The sequence below is a fragment of the Lactuca virosa genome, chromosome 8 (assembly GCF_052849685.1).
Source record: "Lactuca virosa cultivar CGN04683 chromosome 8, Lactuca_virosa_CGN04683_v6, whole genome shotgun sequence".
Taxonomy (NCBI): Eukaryota; Viridiplantae; Streptophyta; class Magnoliopsida; order Asterales; family Asteraceae; genus Lactuca; species Lactuca virosa.
In genome coordinates, this window is record NC_136433.1 from 57,272,139 (window position 1) to 57,298,201 (window position 26,063).

The 26,063-nt window shown below is 36.2% G+C and overlaps 4 pseudogenes; 2 read left to right on the plus strand and 2 right to left on the minus strand.

Moving 5' to 3' along the window:
• Positions 1 to 332: 332 nt before the first annotated feature.
• On the minus strand, positions 333 to 1,566 carry LOC145133444 (putative RNA-dependent RNA polymerase 1 pseudogene; annotated as a pseudogene).
• A 264-nt stretch (positions 1,567 to 1,830) lies between these two features.
• Positions 1,831 to 4,827, plus strand: LOC145132760 (metal transporter Nramp7.2-like; annotated as a pseudogene).
• Positions 4,828 to 16,018: 11,191 nt separating this feature from the next.
• On the minus strand, positions 16,019 to 17,082 carry LOC145128852 (putative RNA-dependent RNA polymerase 1 pseudogene; annotated as a pseudogene).
• Positions 17,083 to 17,340: 258 nt separating this feature from the next.
• Positions 17,341 to 20,399, plus strand: LOC145132823 (metal transporter Nramp7.2-like; annotated as a pseudogene).
• Positions 20,400 to 26,063: the final 5,664 nt, after the last annotated feature.

The following is a 26,063-nucleotide window of genomic DNA, read 5'->3' on the forward strand; positions in this document are numbered from 1 at the left end:
AAATAAACTTTAACATGGAAATGCGGCGGAAGTGGATTCCAAATCTTATTAATTTCAAACCAAAAGACTTTATATTTCTTTTGTCAAACACTTTACTTCAAATAAAACTACACATTCCACCTAATATACCTAAGAACTAATAAAGTCACTAAAGTCCAAAGTTATAGTCATGATGTCAAATTATTTTCATCAATCCTACAAGGATCTAGGTAAGCATTAGTAGAAACCGATTACTTTTTTTTTATCACCTCTTGTTCAACTCCATATAATCTATGTTCAACTCCATATAATCTATGTGTACGTATATATAGTAGATTAAGATACTACTTACATATCTCAAAAATATATCAACATTGATAATATTTACATCAAACCCTACAAGAAACACAATAATCAAAAACCACAATATTTACATCAACTCAAACTAAATCCAACAAGAAACAACAAAGACAACTATAGTGACTTCACACAACTTCAATCATATCAGATTTAAAGCAGTGCTAAACTGCTGTTGAAGCCAATCAGTATCAACATTTCTTCTAACCCTCCCCTTGCTTCTCTTAATCTCAATAAGCTTATCATGCACACACCAAGGAAAACTCAAAAAATGATCACGTGTTTTCATATCCTCATTATATTTACCCCAATAATCCGGATGATATGTCACATGATACCATGCAGATGCTTTCGCATACACATCATCATCTCCAACATCCACATTGCCTCTACCCTTCCAAAACCAATTCCTCGCTTCCTTTCTCAAAGACTTCACAGCCAAACCATTCCTCCCATCAAACGACCTCGACATTTTCATAATACTCCCACTCAACAATTCAGCCTCGGTTTTAATCCCATAATAATCCATCAAATTACCCAATTTGTAATCATACTCAGTTTTAAAATCAAAAGCTTCATCAACATAGTACTCAAACCCGCTGACTTCCAAGTCAACATCGTACGTTTGTCTCGCCACGTCACGCGTGAACGGGTTGACCTGGCTGTTTTGTGGGGCGATGTCTTTGACCTCACGAAAGAGTTTCCCAATCACGTTATATGATTCGTACGTTGTTTTGTTGGATTTTTCCATGAAATCAGGGTACTCTTTGACACGAAGATTTGCAGGGATTTCTGCGGGGACACGGGTTTTTGGAAAATCTACAGCTACTGAGAAAAGCTTTGCGAGCTCTATGCATGGTGGGGCCATTGCCTTTTCGAGTTCTCTGTCTGCAAATACTGTCTTCAACTTTCTGGTAAATTCGTGAAGTGTCAATTTTGTTATAGGTAAATAAAAATATTGAGAATGATTAGTTTGAAGTACATATCGAGAAAATCTACATGAAGGAGCATAGGCTCTGTCGCCTCTTCCCTCCTGAGCCTCAGAGACACGAAGCACAGAGCAGCAGGCGGTGATAGAGATAAGAGATGACACAAATTTTCCTTCCAGTGGGGATTAGGGGTTGAGAGCGAGAGAGATGGAGCGATGTGGGTACCTTTATGATGATGGTGATAGAGTGGATAAAGACGTAGATAAAGGACAAAAGGTAGAGGCGCAAAAATACAGGAGCTGAAGAGGTGTCTCAGTCTCATGGTAGAAGGGGGTTAGGGAGAAGCTCAGAATCCTTTTTTAATTCAAACGGCATGGACATGCCCACAAACTGAAAGCAACCTTTAGAATTTGAACTCCAGCAGCCATGCATCATTTTGTAATGCAAACGGCATGGACATGCTCAAAATCTGAAAGCAACATTTTGAACTAGAACTCTAGTAGCCATGAGTTATGTGCAGAACTCTAGTATAAGTAGCATACTCAATCCAATCCTTTACCATCAAATCTGTTCATACTGAGATTCTTCACATATATAGATTCTCCATTCCCACAGAGACAAAGACAGAGACAGAGATGGCAAGTCTGCAGCATGAACCACGAGTTACAGGAGGGAGCAATCTTGTTTCAGCTGTTGATCTTTCTGTTCTCAACTCCAAAGACTTTGATGATCATAAAGATATCGACCATGATCAGGTGATCTCTCTCTCTCTCTCTCTCTCTCTCTCTCTCTCTCACTCTCTTTCCACCCTCACAAACGTTAATTTCAAGATTGATATCTAACCATATGTTTGAAGTTTCTATTTGTTTAATAACAGTTTGATTAATTTGATAACCATATAATATGCAGAAACCTGGATGGAAAAGTTTTCTCTCCTTTGTTGGACCTGGTTTCCTAGTGTCATTGGCTTATCTCGATCCTGGCAACAGTAAGTTTTGATTTCTCAATATCTCATATTCTCATTGTAACTTATATATCTTAATCATTGTAAACTTATCAATGTTTTTTATGCAGTGGAAACCGATTTACAGGCAGGAGCCAACCATAGATACGAGGTAAACGTTTTCTCCATGAAACACCATAGTTGTAGTTCAAAAAAATCACCATTATTTTCAGCTACTTTGGGTGATTTTGATCGGGATAATCTTTGCACTTGTTATTCAATCTCTGGCTGCCAATCTTGGTGTAAGCACTGGTAAGACATTCACTGAACTAGACCTATGAATTTATCTATATATCCAGAAATAATTATAAATATCTAAACTTTAGTTATTCTGTTATTCAGGGAAACATTTATCAGAGTTGTGTAAGGCTGAATACCCTATCTTTGTCAAGTATTGCCTATGGCTGCTAGCCGAGGTTGCAGTCATTGCAGCAGATATTCCCGAAGGTACTAATTTTAATCATGCATATCCATGAAACTGATGTGAACATACGATTTAACTTTTTTTTAATAATATTTTGATTCATTTTCTTTTGATGTTTGCAGTGATCGGAACAGCTTTTGCACTGAATATCTTATTCAAGATTCCAGTTTGGGTTGGAGTTCTCTCACTGGTCTCAGCACCCTCCTCCTTCTTGGCCTCCAAAAATATGGTGTAAGAACTTCAATCATGATTCGTTTTCTTTTGATGTTTTCATAGTTGGTGTTTCCTAATATGAAAACACATGGAATGTTGGTTTCATATATCCATAGGTGAGGAAGCTTGAAATATTGATAGCTATTCTAGTTTTTCTGATGGCTGGTTGTTTCTTTGGAGAAATGAGCTATGTGAAGCCACCAGCTGGTGATTTGCTATAGGGAATGTTCATTCCTAAACTTAGTGGTCAAGGCGCCACTGGTGATGCCATTGCTCTACTTGGTGCCCTTGTCATGCCGTAAGATCCCACTCCCAAAAAATAAAAAATAAAAACCTATTTCTCATATATTTATATTCCCTAAATCTACTTTGGTTTATTAACATTAAGTTCACTTTTTTTAATAGGCATAACTTGTTTCTCCATTCGGCTCTTGTTCTTACTCGAAAGATACCAACTCGAGTTCTTATTCATGATGATGTTTTGAATTACAGGATGCATGCAGATACTTCTTGATAGAGAGTGGCATTGCGCTCTTTGTAGCATTCTTGATCAACGTCTCAATGATCGCTGTTTCTGGCACTGTTTGCTCAGAAAAAAACCTACCAAGTGAAGAAATGGATCGTTGCAACGATCTCAACCTTAACTCAGCTTCATTTCTTCTAAAAGTATGAGCTTATAAGATGTCAAATTTATAACTTCTATACCAACAACATTCACAAAACTTCTCATAATTAACCCCGGTTTTTACTACACAGAATGTTTTGGGAAAGTCCGGCTCTACTCTTTATGCAATTGCACTGCTAGCTTCTGGTCAGAGTTCAACAATCACAGGCACTTATGCTGGACAATTCATTATGTCGGTAGGTTAAAAGAGGTCTTTATTGGGTTTGCCTATTATAACTTTCTGCTGTTAATAATCAAGGTTAACACTAAGCATGTACTATTTGTTATTTTAGGGTTTCTTGGACTTAAAAATGAGGAAATGGCTCAGGAACTTGGTAACTAGGTGCATCGCCATAACACCGAGTCTAATAGTGTAAATAATTGGGGGGCCTTCTGGAGAAGGAAGACTAATTATAATAGCATCTGTATGTGACTCCATCTTTAAAGTTTCATTCTATAGGTAAGCATATTCATGATTCATTGAAACTGGACTTTAATGTAAGTATGGATCTTTTGCAGATGACACTGTCATTTGAACTTCCATTTGCACTCATTCCACTACTCAAGTTCAGTAGCTCAAGTACCAAAATGGGACCTCACAAGAACTCAATATTTGTGAGTTTCAATTTCGTAAATCAAGTATACCTGAAATTCATTTATAATATGATTATTTTTCTTCTACAGATCATTCTCTTCTCATGGGCACTAGGACTTGGAATAATTGGCATCAACATCTACTACTTGAGCACTGCATTTGTCGATTGGCTAATCCATAGCACTTGGCCAAAAGTGGCTAATGTGTTTATTGCAATATTAGTTTTTCCGGTCATGGCTGCTTATGTTCTCTCAGTGATCTACCTTATGTTGCGTAAGGATGTTGTGGTTACATATATTGAGCCATCAAAAGGTGACCCTATTGCTCAAGATAGCATGGAAAGTGGAAATGATGCTGATAGAAGACCAGAGTTGACAAATGCTCCTTATAGAGAGGATCTTTCTGACATTCCATTTCCACAATAGTGTATCTGAAACTTTCTGAGTGGATTCAAAGGCGCTCATTGGTATCTCGCCTTCTTAAACATTACTTCTTTATGTGTGTAGATCATCTGTGTTCCAGGATTGGTCATATACACTAAATGTCTAATCCTAAATGTAGGAGATTTGGTTGCTTGAAACCAAAAAGTTTAATTATCTGCGTTTTGTAAACCGAATGCGCTTTGTAAAGTGAATAAGAAAGTGTACGGCATCAGTTGAATCAGTTGAATCCGTTACAGCTTAACTTGTTTTTCTTCTTTGCATTATTAAGTGAATCTTCAAACTAATGCAACTATATCATATAACCAACAAGACAAATAAGTCAGCACTCATGTGTGTTTTGGTCCTTTATTTAAAGCAACTTTAGAAAAGAGCAATTAATATTTTTGTGTGTGTGTGTGCGTGTGGGGGGGGGGGGGGGAGGGTTGGGTCTAATATTCATAAAAATTAGTGGGCTACTACTACTTCTAAGCAAAAAAAAAGGGGGGGGGGGGGGCTGGCCCTTAATAAGCTCCGCGCTTGTATGCCGAACACTTATTGCATGGTTTTAAATCTTTTTATACGATGTATGTGTGAAGACCAAAGGGTTTCTAACCCAACGGTATCAGGTGTTGCCTTTCCTCCTTGAGATTGAAAGTTTAAGTCCCGTCATGAACATAGGTGGAATTAAGTAGTAGATTAGATTTGTCGTTAAAAAAAATGTATGTTTTAAAGATATGCCCACTAAAACAACAAATTAGTTACGCTCTTAATAAATACATAGGCCTATTGAGTTACACACAATCCACAATCTAAAAGCAATAAATAAATAAATACGGGGGATAGTTTATTATGATAGATTTTATGCATAAGAACAATCCTATGTGCTCATACAAACCCTAATGTTTGGATCTAGGTTTCTCTATTGTACATGCAATGAATCCAAGACTTACAAACCCTAGATCTATCAAATAAGAACTGAAATAAGGGTTTAGTAATTACCTTTGATTATTATATATAGCAATAACAATCAATCCTTGCTTTGATTGACTTCAGAAAGCTTAGTGCCTCAAGTGTTGCACCTCTAATGGAGTCACAAACACCACTAAGCAACTTGGATGAAGAGGGAGGAGAGAGGAGGCACCAAAAACGGCTGGAAACCCTAGAGGGACTCTTAGCCACGTTTTTGGGGCATAGGGGTCCTATATATACATGTAGGCTATTAGGGTTTGCAACTAGGAAACCCTAATCTGACTGCTTAAGCCCTAAGCAGTCCAATGGACCATTCCAGAAGGCCCTTGGACGATTTCTTTATGGTCCTCCATATAGAATTCGTCCATTGCCATCCAATGGATCCTAAGCCCAACTTTGTAACTATCTTATAATTACAATATCAGTCTCCTTAATTTAATTAATCTCTTTTAGTCACAAAATTAATTCTTAATTAATTCTTGACTAATATTAATTAAACATTATGATTTCTCCTTTAATATATTAGTCTTATAATATATTAATAAATCATAATTAAACCTTTCTCTCGTTAATTCATCCTACATATTGCTATGGTGAAGGCAACCCAAAAGGACCATGCTCATAATCGGGTCAAGTACATACCAAAATAGTTATGGACTTAGACACTAATCCAACAGTCTCCCACTTGGATAAGTCTAATAACTATTTTGCATAACTTCAGAACCTGATCATTGTTATTCTGTGATAATGATTATTGTACATACTGTCTTTGTGACTTATGCTGTTATGTTATTTAGTGTAAATGTTGTTATATGTGCTTACGTTGAGTTATGTGCTATTTATTATACATCATGCTTTGTGATTATGCTATGATTGTGATTATGCTTTGCTGAGTTAGGACCGGAGGGTCCACCCGAGTTGTGGGACCGGAGGGTCTCCACTGGAACACATTGACTGGAGGGTCATTTCGAGTTAGCCTCGAGTGGCTAATGAGATGTGTGTGGTATTTTGGGGGACTCACTAAGCTTCGTGCTTACCGTGTTATGTGTTATGTGTTTCAGGTTTTCCTCAGGATCACGGGAATGTACCGGCTTGATTGTATACATCAGTGAAAGAGTTATAATTTGAGGATCCTGGATTTTAATCAAACAATTATAGTGATGTGATTTGTGAATTAAATAAATGAGATTCTGTGAAACGTGTTATGAGGATTTTGTAATTCCAAATGAAAATTTTATATGAAAAATTCACGGTGTTACACATATCGTGTCAAATTCGTGGCTGACACGTTTTCCTGACACGAATACACGAATTGTCAGGTCTACCATGCGTGGTTTGTGAATAAAGGTGATGCCACGTGGATATTTTACTATTCCACAACCAACCCACCAAGTTATAGAAATGCTATGCACCGATGATTAGGTAGTGAAAGTTCAAAAAGAAGAAAGAGATAAAGAGAGAAATATGAGGGAACCAATCAAATGCAGTGTCTCCGTCCGTCTCCATGGTCACGCCACAATGCTTTATTTGGATTGCTTTTTCAAAGAAAACTACAATGCTATACTTGGTAGATTTTTAAAGTAAAATGCCTTGATAAGAATAAAATGTAATGCTTTTTTAATGTAAGATGTCTTAATAATAAAGTGCAATGCTTCTATTAGGTTGACATTTTAAAGAGAAGTATGTTGATACAACTGGAAGATTTTTGAAAGTAAAACGCCTAGAGAATAAATAAAAATAATACATACAAAAAGAATTAATAACACACAACAAGGTATAAAGATGTTTAATAGATCATACCTGGATTAAGAACTTAAAGTAATCTGCTATTTCTCAGTACACTTGGAGTAAAACAAGATTCAGTATCTCCACCATAGCTAAAAAGAATTAAGAAATCACAACAAAATATACAGATGTTTAGCATCACTCAGTTGTGTCTTACATTGTCAATGAGAACATAAATGAATACAAATGGGCAATAAGGTAAAATTGGATTTATACCTTCACATTGTTCATCCAATAGTGTACTGAACTTTGCAGTGCAGTTATGAGCCAGCCACTGCAAACCCTTGTCCACCACTTGAAAGTATCACTAAATGCTCTTTTGAAGTTATTGAGAGTCTGAATCGATTTTGATCAATTCAGTCCAAACCAACAAGCAACATAAGAATCCAAACTTGAATGTCCTGTTATAAAATGTAAAATTAGTAAAGATTCAACACCAATCAACTGAAGGCATGGAATAATTATAAAATAACACATCATATAAAACCTTGATATTGACATAAATTGGTAAAGCCTCTTTGATTGGATCCATGGAAGCATCTTTGACTTAATTATTCCTGAATAGATGAAGTATAATTAGAAGTATAATCAAACTAAGGAAATAGAAAGCACTCAATAGTTAAATAAAATTAAAAAAAAAAGAACCTGTAAGATAAACCAAGTCAAGATACACAACTAATTTTACATGTACTTTGTTTTCAACTTCTTGGAAGGGCAGATGGAGTTCTCTATTCTTAAGTTTTCAGATCAGTTCCTTACGCTGGGTGTACAAGGGGTACACAGGGCGTAAGTCAACCAAATTTTGGGACAGTTCAAAATGTGAGTACGCTGGGCATACATAGGCATACGCCGAGCGTACTCATGTTGCTTCCAAACCCTAAATTCTACGATGTGACCCCTATTTAATCACCTTTTCCATCCTTTGGACATTCCCTCATCCAGCCTCCATTCCGTCTAAACCCTAAAACGAAACCCTAGCTTGTGTATGAGAGATTTGAAGCTTAGAAAGTGAATCTTGAGTGTTTGGTGCTAGGAAGAAGATCATTCAAGAGGTGGTGGTGCACTCTGGTTTGTAGATCCATAAACTTCATCCTCTTGTGCACATTTTCAAGGTATATAGTTCAAATCTTGGAGCTTGTTTAAATAGATCTTGTTTAGTCTTGCATTTTGGTCCTTTTTGTCCTAAAGCTTGCATGGATCTTTGTGAGTATGGAGTAGTCCAAATATGTTAAGTCATCATTTCAGACATTCTAAGATGTCTTGAGTCATAAAAATGATAGCTTAGCCATTTCCTTTCTTCCATGCAAGAGTTGTTGGGGGGGGGGGGTTTATGAAGTAAAAGTTATGGGTTTTGGATTTTAGCTCCTTGTAGCCATGCAAAGGCTTAAAGTCAGAGACCTTATGGATTAAGACGTTTTTTAGGGGCCAGATCTGTGATTGGAATGGATGTCTTAAGGATTAAGACTTTTTGCATGGAGATCTTGATAACAGCTTACGTACACTAAGCATATGCTTGGCTACCCCCAGCCCAGCGAGATGCGAGCCCTTTTCTGGTGTTGCGCTCTACACCCAGCGTAGAGTTGAGTATGCCGAGCGTATTGACCAAGGTTGACTTTTGTTGACTTTTATGGAATTTGACCATTTGAGTATGAAGTGGATGGTGAGGGTTTTATGAGGGGTAAAATGGTCTTTTACTCTAAGTATAAAATGGATTGTCTTGGGCCTAATAGTATGTGAGAGAAATATCCTAATTATTAATTAAGGTTAATCGGTGTATGTAATTATGCGGAATCTAGTTCCAGCAATTCGGGTGTGAGTTTTATCAGTCATTAGTGTAAGGTGAGTCTCCTCACTTATTCTTACCTGTATAGTAGAATAGATGTATATGTATTTGACGATCAACTGGGTCTAAGTGTTATTACTGTGTTTGTGTTGTTTATATGTGTTAAGACTATGGGTAGGCTCCAGGGTTGCTGATAACCTACAAAGGGTGTTGTTGCCCACTAAAACTTCGGGTAGTCTCCAGGGTTGCTGATATTCATAGTTGTTTTATGTGTTGTGCTATATGTGATATTTTTGGGGAAGTCGCTAAACTTTGTCCTTACAGTTTTTGATTAAATGTGTTTCAGGTACTTCTGAGAAACGCGGGAAAGTGAAGGCTTTATTATATACATTCGCTTGGAGATTTTGTTGCTGGGTATTTTGGGATACTCTGATAATTTTATATGGATTTGTATTTTGACCTTATGGTTTTCTTGTGATGGGTTTTATGAAACATGTTTTATTATGAGGTTAAAAATGAAAATTTTGGGTTGAAAAATTGGATGTTACACGAACCTATTCAGATAATATAACAAGTTCCTTAGAACTTGTACGAACTTGATACGATATTGCTTTGTTTGACTATTAACCGAATCTGGTAGTCATTTGTTACCCGCCTCATCGAGTCTCGTCATATAATCACTAAATGGCTTTACTCTTTAAACTGTTAGTTCAATAACTCTCGTCACTTCAACCCATAATCTGAGGTTTATATTTTTTAGTTTTTGCTGATCGGATTAATAATCTAATTATGTTGTTGGGTCGGTAATAGCACTTTATTATAATCCGACAGTCTAACTTGGGTCTTGACCCTCGTTCTATGATTATGTCAAAATATTGAAAAACAACATAAATAATGCAATGAATGTGTATGCCTTATGTGCTTAACATTCCTCGTTACACGTACTCTCGTACCCCGTACATCACTTCTCGATCGACCAACACCCTTGCCAAACATGTACGCGAGAATGATGGAAGACTCAAATTTATAGGGCTATTTGGCCGATGCCACGTGATGGCATTCCAAGCACCAAGTCGTGATGAATGCAACATGCCATTCTCTGAAATAGCAACATATTTTTAAAAAGGTCGTAATTTTCTCATACGAACTCCGTTTTTTATGTTCTTTATACAGTAAATTACACGAGTCGTCCCTCGTGCAGGTGCCAAAATACATGTCCAGTCCCTATTTTCAAAAATTAACTCGAACCGTCCCTCGTTACATTAAAACATATACGCTTCATCCCTCGAGACATAAAAAGACAATTTTACCCTTATTATTTCTTTTTTGATTTATTTTTTATTTATTAATAATTTATTGATTTGTTTATTATGAAAATAATTATTTATTTTCTTTTATCAAAGATATTAAATAAAGATCCTTAAACCCTAAGCACGCCGTCCTCTTCCACCATTTCTTCTTCTGTCATCTCCACCTCCACCAGTATCATCGCCGACTTCAACGACTTCAGGACATCTTCGTCTCTTCGGCCACTCCTGCGATGCTATCAAACCATTACCCACCACAACTCAACCCACCCTTCCTCTTCCATTTCCCCTTTTTTCCTTCTGTCCACACCGAAATCAGGTCATCGAACCAGGTACAAGTCCATCACGCAAGATCAGATAAGAGGGACATTGAGATCGGAGAAGCAGGTCGGATCGAACCCAAATCGTCTCCATTGATAGTCCTCCTCTGCGATAACACAATGATGTGAACCCTAGATGATGCGACGATGGCAGCGCACCGGTGACGATGGCGGCTCACAGTTGGCAATGGTGGTTCACCGATCGAACGAAGTGCAGACTTACAACCCCCTTTTTCCATCCCCCTCTGTAATGAATCAGATTTGCAGGTTCAGTGAATAAGGTTTGCTTTCAATTTAAGATCCCTAAATCATTTGCTTTCAATCAGTTTTGTATCAAATCAGATTTTCCATCTCCCTGACTCTTACTTCCTAATTTACCCTAATTATTCATTCTTGTTTTGCATGTGGGTTTTCCGATGGTGGATGGTGGTGGTGTTAACAGTAAATGTGCTTGTTTTGATGGTGGGTTGAGTATATGTTGTTGGTTTGGTGAATGAGGTGATGGTTTGTAGTTATTTTTGGTGAAACATATTAACATTAACGAAGGAGTGGGTTGGGTGAAGTGAGGGGTAGCGGTGGTGCTACATTTTCCGGTGAGAAGTGGTGGTGGTGCTCCATTTTCTGGTGGTGGCGTAGATTACCGGTGGTGGTGGTGGTTAGTTCTTATTCCACAAAATAGAAAAATAACTAAAATAATTTTTAGTAATTAAAAATAATCAGAGCAAATAATTAAAATAATTTTAATAATTAAAAATGTTCAAAATAAATGAAAAAGAAAAGAAAAAGGACATTATAGTCTTTTTTATGTATCAAAAGGGATGAAACGTGTAAATTTAAACTAACGAGGGATGTACCGTGCAACTTTTAACAATACGAGAGACGGTCCGAGTTAATTTTTGAAAATAGGGACTAAACGTGCATTTTGGCACCTGCATGAGGGACGATTCGTGTAATTTACTCTTCGTTATATCTACGGAATGGTCTCGAAGAGTACTAGAACTTCCTTTCATTTATGGAAGACTCAAAGGGCTATTTGCCCAACGCCACATCGTGTTATTCCAAGCACCAAGTATTAAGTCTTGGTGAATGCCATGTGTCATTATCTAAAATAGCAGCTTACTTTTAAAATGGTCATATCTTCCTCATATGCACTCTGTTTTTATGTTCTTTATATCCACGAAATCGTCTCAAGGAGTACTATAACTTCCTTTCATTTGTTTACTGCTAATGACATTTCATTTTTAATTTGATTTCTTGCTAATGAGGTAACGATTTTTCGAGCGTTACAAGAAAGATCTACAAAAGAGTATAGGATCATAGTTGAAGTTGTATTGTAGATGCTAAAGAAGTTAGTTTTAGATATCTTTGATTCATAATGGTCTGATGATAATAAAAGTTGAACCGCTTTTTAGTCTTTGATGCATTTCCTCAAACACCTCACATGCAAATCGAACGATGGTCTGTAGAGAAGAGTAAAAAAATTGAATGATTGATGTCATGAATTTGTATAGAAATTGAAATGTATATCCACAACTTTTGTGAATTTATATGTTTAATTATCGATATGGTGTTCTTTTGAGTATATGAAACTTTTAACCTTAAAATGATTATTAGTTCTTAAAATGTCATTCTTAACTTTTTTTTTTTAAATCATGTAAGTATGTACACCGTTATGTTCGAATTTTGTAATTTATGTGAGAAAAAAAGTTGCTTGCATTTAACTTTTAGTCCCTATTTTGTTGTTGAATTTAAACGGATTCGATTCATAAGGATCATAAGAATTTTTTTAATCATAATAGATTAATGATTAATAGCAATTTTGAATCATAAGAAATTTTTTAATCATAATATATTAAGGCCCATGACAATTTGAATGATAACAATCTAATTTGAATTATAACAATCTAAGTCATAAAAATTAAGGATATTAAACATTTTAAATTATTATTTTATGAATAATATTATTTTGGATCATAATAGTCTGAATCATATCATTTCAACATTTCTAACTAAATTATAATTTTTACAAAATTGATTTATAAATAGTTTTGAATCATATCATTTTTAACCAAATCTTGAAATTTTGTAAAATAAAGTGTGAAATCTAAATAAGTTTTATATTATAATATTTTGGATCATATCGTCTAGGATCATGTTTGATTTTTGTATAGATTTTAATTTATAATAGGTTTTGGATCAATAATATTATGGATCATGTTGTTTATGATCATATCATTTCCATGTCAAAATCAATGAAGCTTTCCTTTGTCTACGATTATGTGTTTTTAAACTAAGTCAGTACATTTTCAACATTTTCATGTACAATCAAGAAAAAACATCATAAATGGTCCCTATGGTTACCCAAAATCTGAAGTTTAGTCCCCGTGGTTTAAAAACCTCATAAATGGTCCCTGCGCTTTCAAAACTTTTGATGTTTGGTCCTTTTTATTAACTCCGTTAGCTTTCTACCGTTAAACGAAGGATATTTCCGTCATTTAACTATCCAAGGACCTTTTATGAAGTTTTCTTTTATTTATTTCACCTTTGACAAAGCTACACGTAATCACCTTCATTTCCTGGAAACTTGTCCCCTTTCCTTTTCCCTATTATACATATAAACCAATACCCACTTCGCATTTTCCTCCAGATCTCACTTCTTTTCGTTGAATTCATCATCTTTCCCACTTGGGTATCAAGAAATCAGCTATCTTAAACCATGGAAAACAACAATCAATCGTCTTTTTTGGCAGTACAGTGATCAACTTCGTGTTCAAAGCAACAATCTTTTCAGCCTCTCCCTTAACGACTCCATCTGGAGCCACCTCATACGCCTCCAAACGCCCCGAAAAAGAACGCCGAAACTTCGACATCCATGTCGGCGGTCACTTCACCAACTCAAACACCATTAACACCAACCACTCCAGTTCATCCAACTCCGATTTTAATGGTTTTAACTTTGACTTTAAAGTCGGGTCGACTAATCAAAACTAGACCGGTGATTTTGGGATCAACGGTGGGTTTAACAAAGGAGTTAACTCAAAGCCCGGTTTTAATTTTATTACCATTGATCTTAATTTCGAGAAAAATGGGTTCAAGAAAGATGGGAAGTTTGGTAAAAATAGCGACGATGATCATCTTTCATTTGGGGTTAAACGTGGGAAGAACAAGAAGAAAAAGAAGAAAGAACCTAAAAGTCATTTGGGGTTAACCACACTTTGATTCTTCTTCAAGCTCTTTGGTTGAATCCACTTTGTTACTTTTAGGTTTAAGTAATCGGAGTAGGATGAAAGGCAGTCGGATTTGGCTATGGAGATGAAGGCAGCGAGCATGAGGGCTAGGAAAAAGAAGAAAGAACCTGAAAGTCATTGATCCAAGATCTGGATGGAAATTCTTAAACATCAACCATCTGGAGAAATCACTTCATTTAATTGTCAAGACTCAAGAAGATTGGGGATATTTAACATTGAGGATGAAGGCAGCGAGCATGAGGGCTAGGAAAAAGAAGAAAGAACCTGAAAGTCATTGATCCAAGATCTGGATGGAAATTCTTAAACATCAACCATATGGAGAAATCACTTCATTTAATTGTCAAGACTCAAGAAGATTGGGGATATTGAACATTGAAGATTTTGTAGTAGCTTTTCAACATATTTTTATGGTGTTCCTCTAATGTTGAGACAAGGATTAACATCATGTTATGCGTTTTTAATTTTTCAAGTGTATGTATGAGTTTGGAGTTTTAGTTGTTGATGAAGGGTGGGGGAGGAAGATGATGGGGGTGGGCGGTGCTATTTTTGGTCGTGTTGGAGAGAGAGAGAGAGAGAGAGAGAGAGAGAGAGAGAGAGAGAGACCCTTGGTTATTAAATTTATTTAAAGAAAATAAATAAATAAAAGAAAACTTCATAAAAGGTCATTGGATAGTTAAATGACGGAAATGCCCTTCGTTTAACGGTAGAAAGCTAACGGAGTTAATAAAAAGGACCAAACATCAAAAGTTTTGAAAGCGCAGGGACCATCTATGACGTTTTTAAACTACGGGGACTAAACTTCAGATTTTGAAAAACCACAGGGACCATTTATGATGTTTTTTCTACAATCAAATTCATATCAAATTGAGAGTGTAAAAAATAATTAAATGGTGGATATTGTGATACGTAAGGTGTCATTTAAAAATTGAGTGTAGTTTAAATTTAACATAAATTAAAAAAGAATACCAAAGTTTGATTTTCAATAGAACACAACAAATCTAATTTCCATAGAACTATTTTACACGTCCGATAATTGTTTTACACATGAAGAAAAGGTTTTACAATAGAGCACAACAAACAACCGTTTTACAAGTATGATAATAGCATTTTAAATATTGAACACACAACAAAGGCAACAATGAGAGGAGGGGGGGGGGGGGAGGGGAGGGAGAGTCTCACATTTGAAGATTTCGTCGGAACAATCTTGGGATGACGTCAACAGGTGACATGGTCGTCAGAGAAAGTAGAGAAAACAAGGACCTGTTAATTTTAGTACATAATATTGTTTTGATATATAACGATAAAAATAAAAAATGTTATATGGTAATCATCAACATTCCTTATTGAATTGGATTTTAATTCCCTCCTCCTGTTTTTGGAATTTCGTTTCCCTAGTTTAATGAAAAGTCAAAATCATTTAGGATTCCAATTCATTTTAAAAACTTGAATCAAATAGAAAAATAAACTTTATTTAGGATTCCAATTCATTTTAAAAACTTGAATCAAATAGAAAAATAAACTTTAACATGGAAATGCGGCGGAACTGGATTCCAAATCTTATTAATTTCAAACCAAAAGACTTTATATTTCTTTTGTCAAACACTTTACTTCAAATAAAACTACACATTCCACCTAATATACCTAAGAACTAATAAAGTCACTAAAGTCCAAAGTTATAGTCATGATGTCAAATTATTTTCATCAATCCTACAAGGATCTAGGTAAGCATTAGTAGAAACCGATTACTTTTTTTTTATCACCTCTTGTTCAACTCCATATAATCTATGTTCAACTCCATATAATCTATGTGTACGTATATATAGTAGATTAAGATACTACTTACATATCTCAAAAATATATCAACATTGATAATATTTACATCAAACCCTACAAGAAACACAATAATCAAAAACCACAATATTTACATCAACTCAAACTAAATCCAACAAGAAACAACAAAGACAACTATAGTGACTTCACACAACTTCAATCATATCAGATTTAAAGCAGTGCTAAACTGCTATTGAAGCCAATCAGTATCAACATTTCTTCTAACCCTCCCCTTGCTTCTCTTAATCTCAATAAGCTTATCATGCACACACCAAGGAAAACTCAAAAAATGATCACGTGTTTTCATATCCTCATTATATTTACCCCAATAATCCGGATGATATGTCACATGATACCATGCAGATGCTTTCGCATACACATCATCATCTCCAACATCCACATTGCCTCTACCCTTCCAAAACCAATTCCTCGCTTCCTTTCTCAAAGACTTCACAGCCAAACCATTCCTCCCATCAAACGACCTCGACATTTTCATAATACTCCCACTCAACAATTCAGCCTCGGTTTTAATCCCATAATAATCCATCAAATTACCCAATTTGTAATCATACTCAGTTTTAAAATCAAAAGCTTCATCAACATAGTACTCAAACCCGCTGACTTCCAAGTCAACATCGTACGTTTGTCTCGCCACGTCACGCGTGAACGGGTTGACCTGGCTGTTTTGTGGGGCGATGTCTTTGACCTCACGAAAGAGTTTCCCAATCACGTTATATGATTCGTACGTTGTTTTGTTGGATTTTTCCATGAAATCAGGGTACTCTTTGACACGAAGATTTGCAGGGATTTCTGCGGGGACACGGGTTTTTGGAAAATCTACAGCTACTGAGAAAAGCTTTGCGAGCTCTATGCATGGTGGGGCCATTGCCTTTTCGAGTTCTCTGTCTGCAAATACTGTCTTCAACTTTCTGGTAAATTCGTGAAGTGTCAATTTTGTTATAGGTAAATAAAAATATTGAGAATGATTAGTTTGAAGTACATATCGAGAAAATCTACATGAAGGAGCATAGGCTCTGTCGCCTCTTCCCTCCTGAGCCTCAGAGACACGAAGCACAGAGCAGCAGGCGGTGATAGAGATAAGAGATGACACAAATTTTCCTTCCAGTGGGGATTAGGGGTTGAGAGCGAGAGAGATGGAGCGATGTGGGTACCTTTATGATGATGGTGATAGAGTGGATAAAGACGTAGATAAAGGACAAAAGGTAGAGGCGCAAAAATACAAGAGCTGAAGAGGTGTCTCAGTCTCATGGTAGAAGGGGGTTAGGGAGAAGCTCAGAATCCTTTTATAATTCAAACGGCATGGACATGCCCACAAACTGAAAGCAACCTTTAGAATTTGAACTCCAGCAGCCATGCATCATTTTGTAATGCAAACGGCATGGACATGCTCAAAATCTGAAAGCAACATTTTGAACTAGAACTCTAGTAGCCATGAGTGATGTGCAGAACTCTAGTATAAGTAGCATACTCAATCCAATCCTTTACCATCAAATCTGTTCATACTGAGATTCTTCACATATATAGATTCTCCATTCCCACAGAGACAAAGACAGAGACAGAGATGGCAAGTCTGCAGCATGAACCACGAGTTACAGGAGGGAGCAATCGTGTTTCAGCTGTTGATCTTTCTGTTCTCAACTCCAAAGACTTTGATGATCATAAAGATATCGACCATGATCAGGTGATCTCTCTCTCTCTCTCTCTCTCTCTCTCTCTCTCTCTCTCTCTCTCTCTCTCTCTCTCTCTCTCTCTCTCTCTCTCTCTCTCTCTCTCTCTCTCTCTCTCTCTCTTTCCACCCTCACAAACGTTAATTTCAAGATTGATATCTAACCATATGTTTGAAGTTTCTATTTGTTTAATAACAGTTTGATTAATTTGATAACCATATAATATGCAGAAACCTGGATGGAAAAGTTTTCTCTCCTTTGTTGGACCTGGTTTCCTAGTGTCATTGGCTTATCTCGATCCTGGCAACAGTAAGTTCTGATTTCTCAATATCTCATATTCTCATTGTAACTTATATATCTTAATCATTGTAAACTTATCAATGTTTTTTATGCAGTGGAAACCGATTTACAGGCAGGAGCCAACCATAGATACGAGGTAAACGTTTTCTCCATGAAACACCATAGTTGTAGTTCAAAAAAATCACCATTATTTTCAGCTACTTTGGGTGATTTTGATCGGGCTAATCTTTGCACTTGTTATTCAATCTCTGGCTGCCAATCTTGGTGTAAGCACTGGTAAGACATTCACTGAACTAGACCTATGAATTTATATATATATCCAGAAATAATTATAAATATCTAAACTTTAGTTATTCTGTTATTCAGGGAAACATTTATCAGAGTTGTGTAAGGCTGAATACCCTATCTTTGTCAAGTATTGCCTATGGCTGCTAGCCGAGGTTGCAGTCATTGCAGCAGATATTCCCGAAGGTACTAATTTTAATCATGCATATCCATGAAACTGATGTGAACATACGATTTAACTTTTTTTTAATAATATTTTGATTCATTTTCTTTTGATGTTTGCAGTGATCGGAACAGCTTTTGCACTGAATATCTTATTCAAGATTCCAGTTTGGGTTGGAGTTCTCTCACTGGTCTCAGCACCCTCCTCCTTCTTGGCCTCCAAAAATATGGTGTAAGAACTTCAATCATGATTCGTTTTCTTTTGATGTTTTCATAGTTGGTGTTTCCTAATATGAAAACACATGGAATGTTGGTTTCATATATCCATAGGTGAGGAAGCTTGAAATATTGATAGCTATTCTAGTTTTTCTGATGGCTGGTTGTTTCTTTGGAGAAATGAGCTATGTGAAGCCACCAGCTGGTGATTTGCTATAGGGAATGTTCATTCCTAAACTTAGTGGTCAAGGCGCCACTGGTGATGCCATTGCTCTACTTGGTGCCCTTGTCATGCCGTAAGATCCCACTCCCAAAAAATAAAAAATAAAAACCTATTTCTCATATATTTATATTCCCTAAATCTACTTTGGTTTATTAACATTAAGTTCACTTTTTTTAATAGGCATAACTTGTTTCTCCATTCGGCTCTTGTTCTTACTCGAAAGATACCAACTCGAGTTCTTATTCATGATGATGTTTTGAATTACAGGATGCATGCAGATACTTCTTGATAGAGAGTGGCATTGCGCTCTTTGTAGCATTCTTGATCAACGTCTCAATGATCGCTGTTTCTGGCACTGTTTGCTCAGAAAAAAACCTACCAAGTGAAGAAATGGATCGTTGCAACGATCTCAACCTTAACTCAGCTTCATTTCTTCTAAAAGTATGAGCTTATAAGATGTCAAATTTATAACTTCTATACCAACAACATTCACAAAACTTCTCATAATTAACCCCGGTTTTTACTACACAGAATGTTTTGGGAAAGTCCGGCTCTACTCTTTATGCAATTGCACTGCTAGCTTCTGGTCAGAGTTCAGCAATCACAGGCACTTATGCTGGACAATTCATTATGTCGGTAGGTTAAAAGAGGTCTTTATTGGGTTTGCCTATTATAACTTTCTGCTGTTAATAATCAAGGTTAACACTAAGCATGTACTATTTGTTATTTTAGGGTTTCTTGGACTTAAAAATGAGGAAATGGCTCAGGAACTTGGTAACTAGGTGCATCGCCATAACACCGAGTCTAATAGTGTCAATAATTGGGGGGCCTTCTGGAGAAGGAAGACTAATTATAATAGCATCTGTATGTGACTCCATCTTTAAAGTTTCATTCTATAGGTAAGCATATTCATGATTCATTGAAACTGGACTTTAATGTAAGTATGGATCTTTTGCAGATGATACTGTCATTTGAACTTCCATTTGCACTCATTCCACTACTCAAGTTCAGTAGCTCAAGTACCAAAATGGGACCTCACAAGAACTCAATATTTGTGAGTTTCAATTTCGTAAATCAAGTATACCTGAAATTCATTTATAATATGATTATTTTTCTTCTACAGATCATTCTCTTCTCATGGGCACTAGGACTTGGAATAATTGGCATCAACATCTACTACTTGAGCACTGCATTTGTCGATTGGCTAATCCATAGCACTTGGCCAAAAGTGGCTAATGTGTTTATTGCAATATTAGTTTTTCCGGTCATGGCTGCTTATGTTCTCTCAGTGATCTACCTTATGTTGCGTAAGGATGTTGTGGTTACATATATTGAGCCATCAAAAGGTGACCCTATTGCTCAAGATAGCATGGAAAGTGGAAATGATGCTGATAGAAGACCAGAGTTGACAAATGCTCCTTATAGAGAGGATCTTTCTGACATTCCATTTCCACAATAGTGTATCTGAAACTTTCTGAGTGGATTCAAAGGCGCTCATTGGTATCTCGCCTTCTTAAACATTACTTCTTTATGTGTGTAGATCATCTGTGTTCCAGGATTGGTCATATACACTAAATGTCTAATCCTAAATGTAGGAGATTTGGTTGCTTGAAACCAAAAAGTTTAATTATCTGCGTTTTGTAAACCGAATGCGCTTTGTAAAGTGAATAAGAAAGTGTACGGCATCAGTTGAATCAGTTGAATCCGTTACAGCTTAACTTGTTTTTCTTCTTTGCATTATTAAGTGAATCTTCAAACTAATGCAACTATATCATATAACCAACAAGACAAATAAGTCAGCACTCATGTGTGTTTTGGTCCTTTATTTAAAGCAACTTTAGAAAAGAGCAATTAATATTTTTGTGTGTGTGTGTGCGTGTGGGGGGGGGGGGGGGGGAGGGTTGGGTCTAATATTCATAAAAATTAGTGGGCTACTACTACTTCTAAGCAAAAAAAAAAGGGGGGGGGGGGGGGGGGGCTGGCCCTTAATAAGCTCCGCGCTTGTATGCCGAACACTTATTGCATGGTTTTAAATCTTTTTATACGATGTATGTGTGAAGACCAAAGGGTTTCTAACCCAACGGTATCAGGTGTTGCCTTTCCTCCTTGAGATTGAAAGTTTAAGTCCCGTCATGAACATAGGTGGAATTAAGTAGTAGATTAGATTTGTCGTTAAAAAAAATGTATGTTTTAAAGATATGCCCACTAAAACAACAAATTAGTTACGCTCTTAATAAATACATAGGCCTATTGAGTTACACACAATCCACAATCTAAAAGCAATAAATAAATAAATACGGGGGATAGTTTATTATGATAGATTTTATGCATAAGAACAATCCTATGTGCTCATACAAACCCTAATGTTTGGATCTAGGTTTCTCTATTGTACATGCAATGAATCCAAGACTTACAAACCCTAGATCTATCAAATAAGAACTGAAATAAGGGTTTAGTAATTACCTTTGATTATTATATATAGCAATAACAATCAATCCTTGCTTTGATTGACTTCAGAAAGCTTAGTGCCTCAAGTGTTGCACCTCTAATGGAGTCACAAACACCACTAAGCAACTTGGATGAAGAGGGAGGAGAGAGGAGGCACCAAAAACGGCTGGAAACCCTAGAGGGACTCTTAGCCACGTTTTTGGGGCATAGGGGTCCTATATATACATGTAGGCTATTAGGGTTTGCAACTAGGAAACCCTAATCTGACTGCTTAAGCCCTAAGCAGTCCAATGGACCATTCCAGAAGGCCCTTGGACGATTTCTTTATGGTCCTCCATATAGAATTCGTCCATTGCCATCCAATGGATCCTAAGCCCAACTTTGTAACTATCTTATAATTACAATATCAGTCTCCTTAATTTAATTAATCTCTTTTAGTCACAAAATTAATTCTTAATTAATTCTTGACTAATATTAATTAAACATTATGATTTCTCCTTTAATATATTAGTCTTATAATATATTAATAAATCATAATTAAACCTTTCTCTCGTTAATTCATCCTACATATTGCTATGGTGAAGGCAACCCAAAAGGACCATGCTCATAATCGGGTCAAGTACATACCAAAATAGTTATGGACTTAGACACTAATCCAACAGTCTCCCACTTGGATAAGTCTAATAACTATTTTGCATAACTTCAGAACCTGATCATTGTTATTCTGTGATAATGATTATTGTACATACTGTCTTTGTGACTTATGCTGTTATGTTATTTAGTGTAAATGTTGTTATATGTGCTTACGTTGAGTTATGTGCTATTTATTATACATCATGCTTTGTGATTATGCTATGATTGTGATTATGTTTTGCTGAGTTAGGACCGGAGGGTCCACCCGAGTTGTGGGACCGGAGGGTCTCCACTGGAACACATTGACTGGAGGGTCATTTCGAGTTAGCCTCGAGTGGCTAATGAGATGTGTGTGGTATTTTGGGGGACTCACTAAGCTTCGTGCTTACCGTGTTATGTGTTATGTGTTTCAGGTTTTCCTCAGGATCACGGGAATGTACCGGCTTGATTGTATACATCAGTGAAAGAGTTATAATTTGAGGATCCTGGATTTTAATCAAACAATTATAGTGATGTGATTTGTGAATTAAATAAATGAGATTCTGTGAAACGTGTTATGAGGATTTTGTAATTCCAAATGAAAATTTTATATGAAAAATTCACGGTGTTACACATATCGTGTCAAATTCGTGGCTGACACGTTTTCCTGACACGAATACACGAATTGTCAGGTCTACCATGCGTAGTTTGTGAATAAAGGTGATGCCACGTGGATATTTTACTATTCCACAACCAACCCACCAAGTTATAGAAATGCTATGCACCGATGATTAGGTAGTGAAAGTTCAAAAAGAAGAAAGAGATAAAGAGAGAAATATGAGGGAACCAATCAAATGCAGTGTCTCCGTCCGTCTCCATGGTCACGCCACAATGCTTTATTTGGATTGCTTTTTCAAAGAAAACTACAATGCTATACTTGGTAGATTTTTAAAGTAAAATGCCTTGATAAGAATAAAATGTAATGCTTTTTTAATGTAAGATGTCTTAATAATAAAGTGCAATGCTTCTATTAGGTTGACATTTTAAAGAGAAGTATGTTGATACAACTGGAAGATTTTTGAAAGTAAAACGCCTAGAGAATAAATAAAAATAATACATACAAAAAGAATTAATAACACACAACAAGGTATAAAGATGTTTAATAGATCATACCTGGATTAAGAACTTAAAGTAATCTGCTATTTCTCAGTACACTTGGAGTAAAACAAGATTCAGTATCTCCACCATAGCTAAAAAGAATTAAGAAATCACAACAAAATATACAGATGTTTAGCATCACTCAGTTGTGTCTTACATTGTCAATGAGAACATAAATGAATACAAATGGGCAATAAGGTAAAATTGGATTTATACCTTCACATTGTTCATCCAATAGTGTACTGAACTTTGCAGTGCAGTTATGAGCCAGCCACTGCAAACCCTTGTCCACCACTTGAAAGTATCACTAAATGCTCTTTTGAAGTTATTGAGAGTCTGAATCGATTTTGATCAATTCAGTCCAAACCAACAAGCAACATAAGAATCCAAACTTGAATGTCCTGTTATAAAATGTAAAATTAGTAAAGATTCAACACCAATCAACTGAAGGCATGGAATAATTATAAAATAACACATCATATAAAACCTTGATATTGACATAAATTGGTAAAGCCTCTTTGATTGGATCCATGGAAGCATCTTTGACTTAATTATTCCTGAATAGATGAAGTATAATTAGAAGTATAATCAAACTAAGGAAATAGAAAGCACTCAATAGTTAAATAAAATTAAAAAAAAAAAGAACCTGTAAGATAAACCAAGTCAAGATACACAACTAATTTTACATGTACTTTGTTTTCAACTTCTTGGAAGGGCAGATGGAGTTCTCTATTCTTAAGTTTTCAGATCAGTTCCTTACGCTGGGTGTACAAGGGGTACACAGGGCGTAAGTCAACCAAATTTTGGGACAGTTCAAAATGTGAGTACGCTGGGCATACATAGGCATACGCCGAGCGTACTCATGTTGCTTCCAAACCCTAAATTCTACGATGTGACCCCTATTTAATCACCTTTTCCATCCTTTGGACATTCCCTCATCCAGCCTCCATTCCGTCTAAACCCTAAAACGAAACCCTAGCTTGTGTATGAGAGATTTGAAGCTTAGAAAGTGAATCTTGAGTGTTTGGTGCTAGGAAGAAGATCATTCAAGAGGTGGTGGTGCACTCTGGTTTGTAGATCCATAAACTTCATCCTCTTGTGCACATTTTCAAGGTATATAGTTCAAATCTTGGAGCTTGTTTAAATAGATCTTGTTTAGTCTTGCATTTTGGTCCTTTTTGTCCTAAAGCTTGCATGGATCTTTGTGAGTATGGAGTAGTCCAAATATGTTAAGTCATCATTTCAGACATTCTAAGATGTCTTGAGTCATAAAAATGATAGCTTAGCCATTTCCCTTCTTCCATGCAAGAGTTGTTGGGGGGGGGGGGTTTATGAAGTAAAAGTTATGGGTTTTGGATTTTAGCTCCTTGTAGCCATGCAAAGGCTTAAAGTCAGAGTCCTTATGGATTAAGACGTTTTTTAGGGGCCAGATCTGTGATTGGAATGGATGTCTTAAGGATTAAGACTTTTTGCATGGAGATCTTGATAACAGCTTACGTACACTAAGCATATGCTTGGCTACCCCCAGCCCAGCGAGATGCGAGCCCTTTTCTGGTGTTGCGCTCTACACCCAGCGTAGAGTTGAGTATGCCGAGCGTATTGACCAAGGTTGACTTTTGTTGACTTTTATGGAATTTGACCATTTGAGTATGAAGTGGATGGTGAGGGTTTTATGAGGGGTAAAATGGTCTTTTACTCTAAGTATAAAATGGATTGTCTTGGGCCTAATAGTATGTGAGAGAAATATCCTAATTATTAATTAAGGTTAATCGGTGTATGTAATTATGCGGAATCTAGTTCCAGCAATTCGGGTGTGAGTTTTATCAGTCATTAGTGTAAGGTGAGTCTCCTCACTTATTCTTACCTGTATAGTAGAATAGATGTATATGTATTTGACGATCAACTGGGTCTAAGTGTTATTACTGTGTTTGTGTTGTTTATATGTGTTAAGACTATGGGTAGGCTCCAGGGTTGCTGATAACCTACAAAGGGTGTTGTTGCCCACTAAAACTTCGGGTAGTCTCCAGGGTTGCTGATATTCATAGTTGTTTTATGTGTTGTGCTATATGTGATATTTTTGGGGAAGTCGCTAAACTTTGTCCTTACAGTTTTTGATTAAATGTGTTTCAGGTACTTCTGAGAAACGCGGGAAAGTGAAGGCTTTATTATATACATTCGCTTGGAGATTTTGTTGCTGGGTATTTTGGGATACTCTGATAATTTTATATGGATTTGTATTTTGACCTTATGGTTTTCTTGTGATGGGTTTTATGAAACATGTTTTATTATGAGGTTAAAAATGAAAATTTTGGGTTGAAAAATTGGATGTTACACGAACCTATTCAGATAATATAACAAGTTCCTTAGAACTTGTACGAACTTGATACGATATTGCTTTGTTTGACTATTAACCGAATCTGGTAGTCATTTGTTACCCGCCTCATCGAGTCTCGTCATATAATCACTAAATGGCTTTACTCTTTAAACTGTTAGTTCAATAACTCTCGTCACTTCAACCCATAATCTGAGGTTTATATTTTTTAGTTTTTACTGATCGGATTAATAATCTAATTATGTTGTTGGGTCGGTAATAGCACTTTATTATAATCCGACAGTCTAACTTGGGTCTTGACCCTCGTTCTATGATTATGTCAAAATATTGAAAAACAACATAAATAATGCAATGAATGTGTATGCCTTATGTGCTTAACATTCCTCGTTACACGTACTCTCGTACCCCGTACATCACTTCTCGATCGACCAACACCCTTGCCAAACATGTACGCGAGAATGATGGAAGACTCAAATTTATAGGGCTATTTGGCCGATGCCACGTGATGACATTCCAAGCACCAAGTCGTGATGAATGCAACATGCCATTCTCTGAAATAGCAACATATTTTTAAAAAGGTCGTAATTTTCTCATACGAACTCCGTTTTTTATGTTCTTTATAGAGTAAATTACACGAGTCGTCCCTCGTGCAGGTGCCAAAATACATGTCCAGTCCCTATTTTCAAAAATTAACTCGAACCGTCCCTCGTTACATTAAAACATATACGCTTCATCCCTCGAGACATAAAAAGACAATTTTACCCTTATTATTTCTTTTTTGATTTATTTTTTATTTATTAATAATTTATTG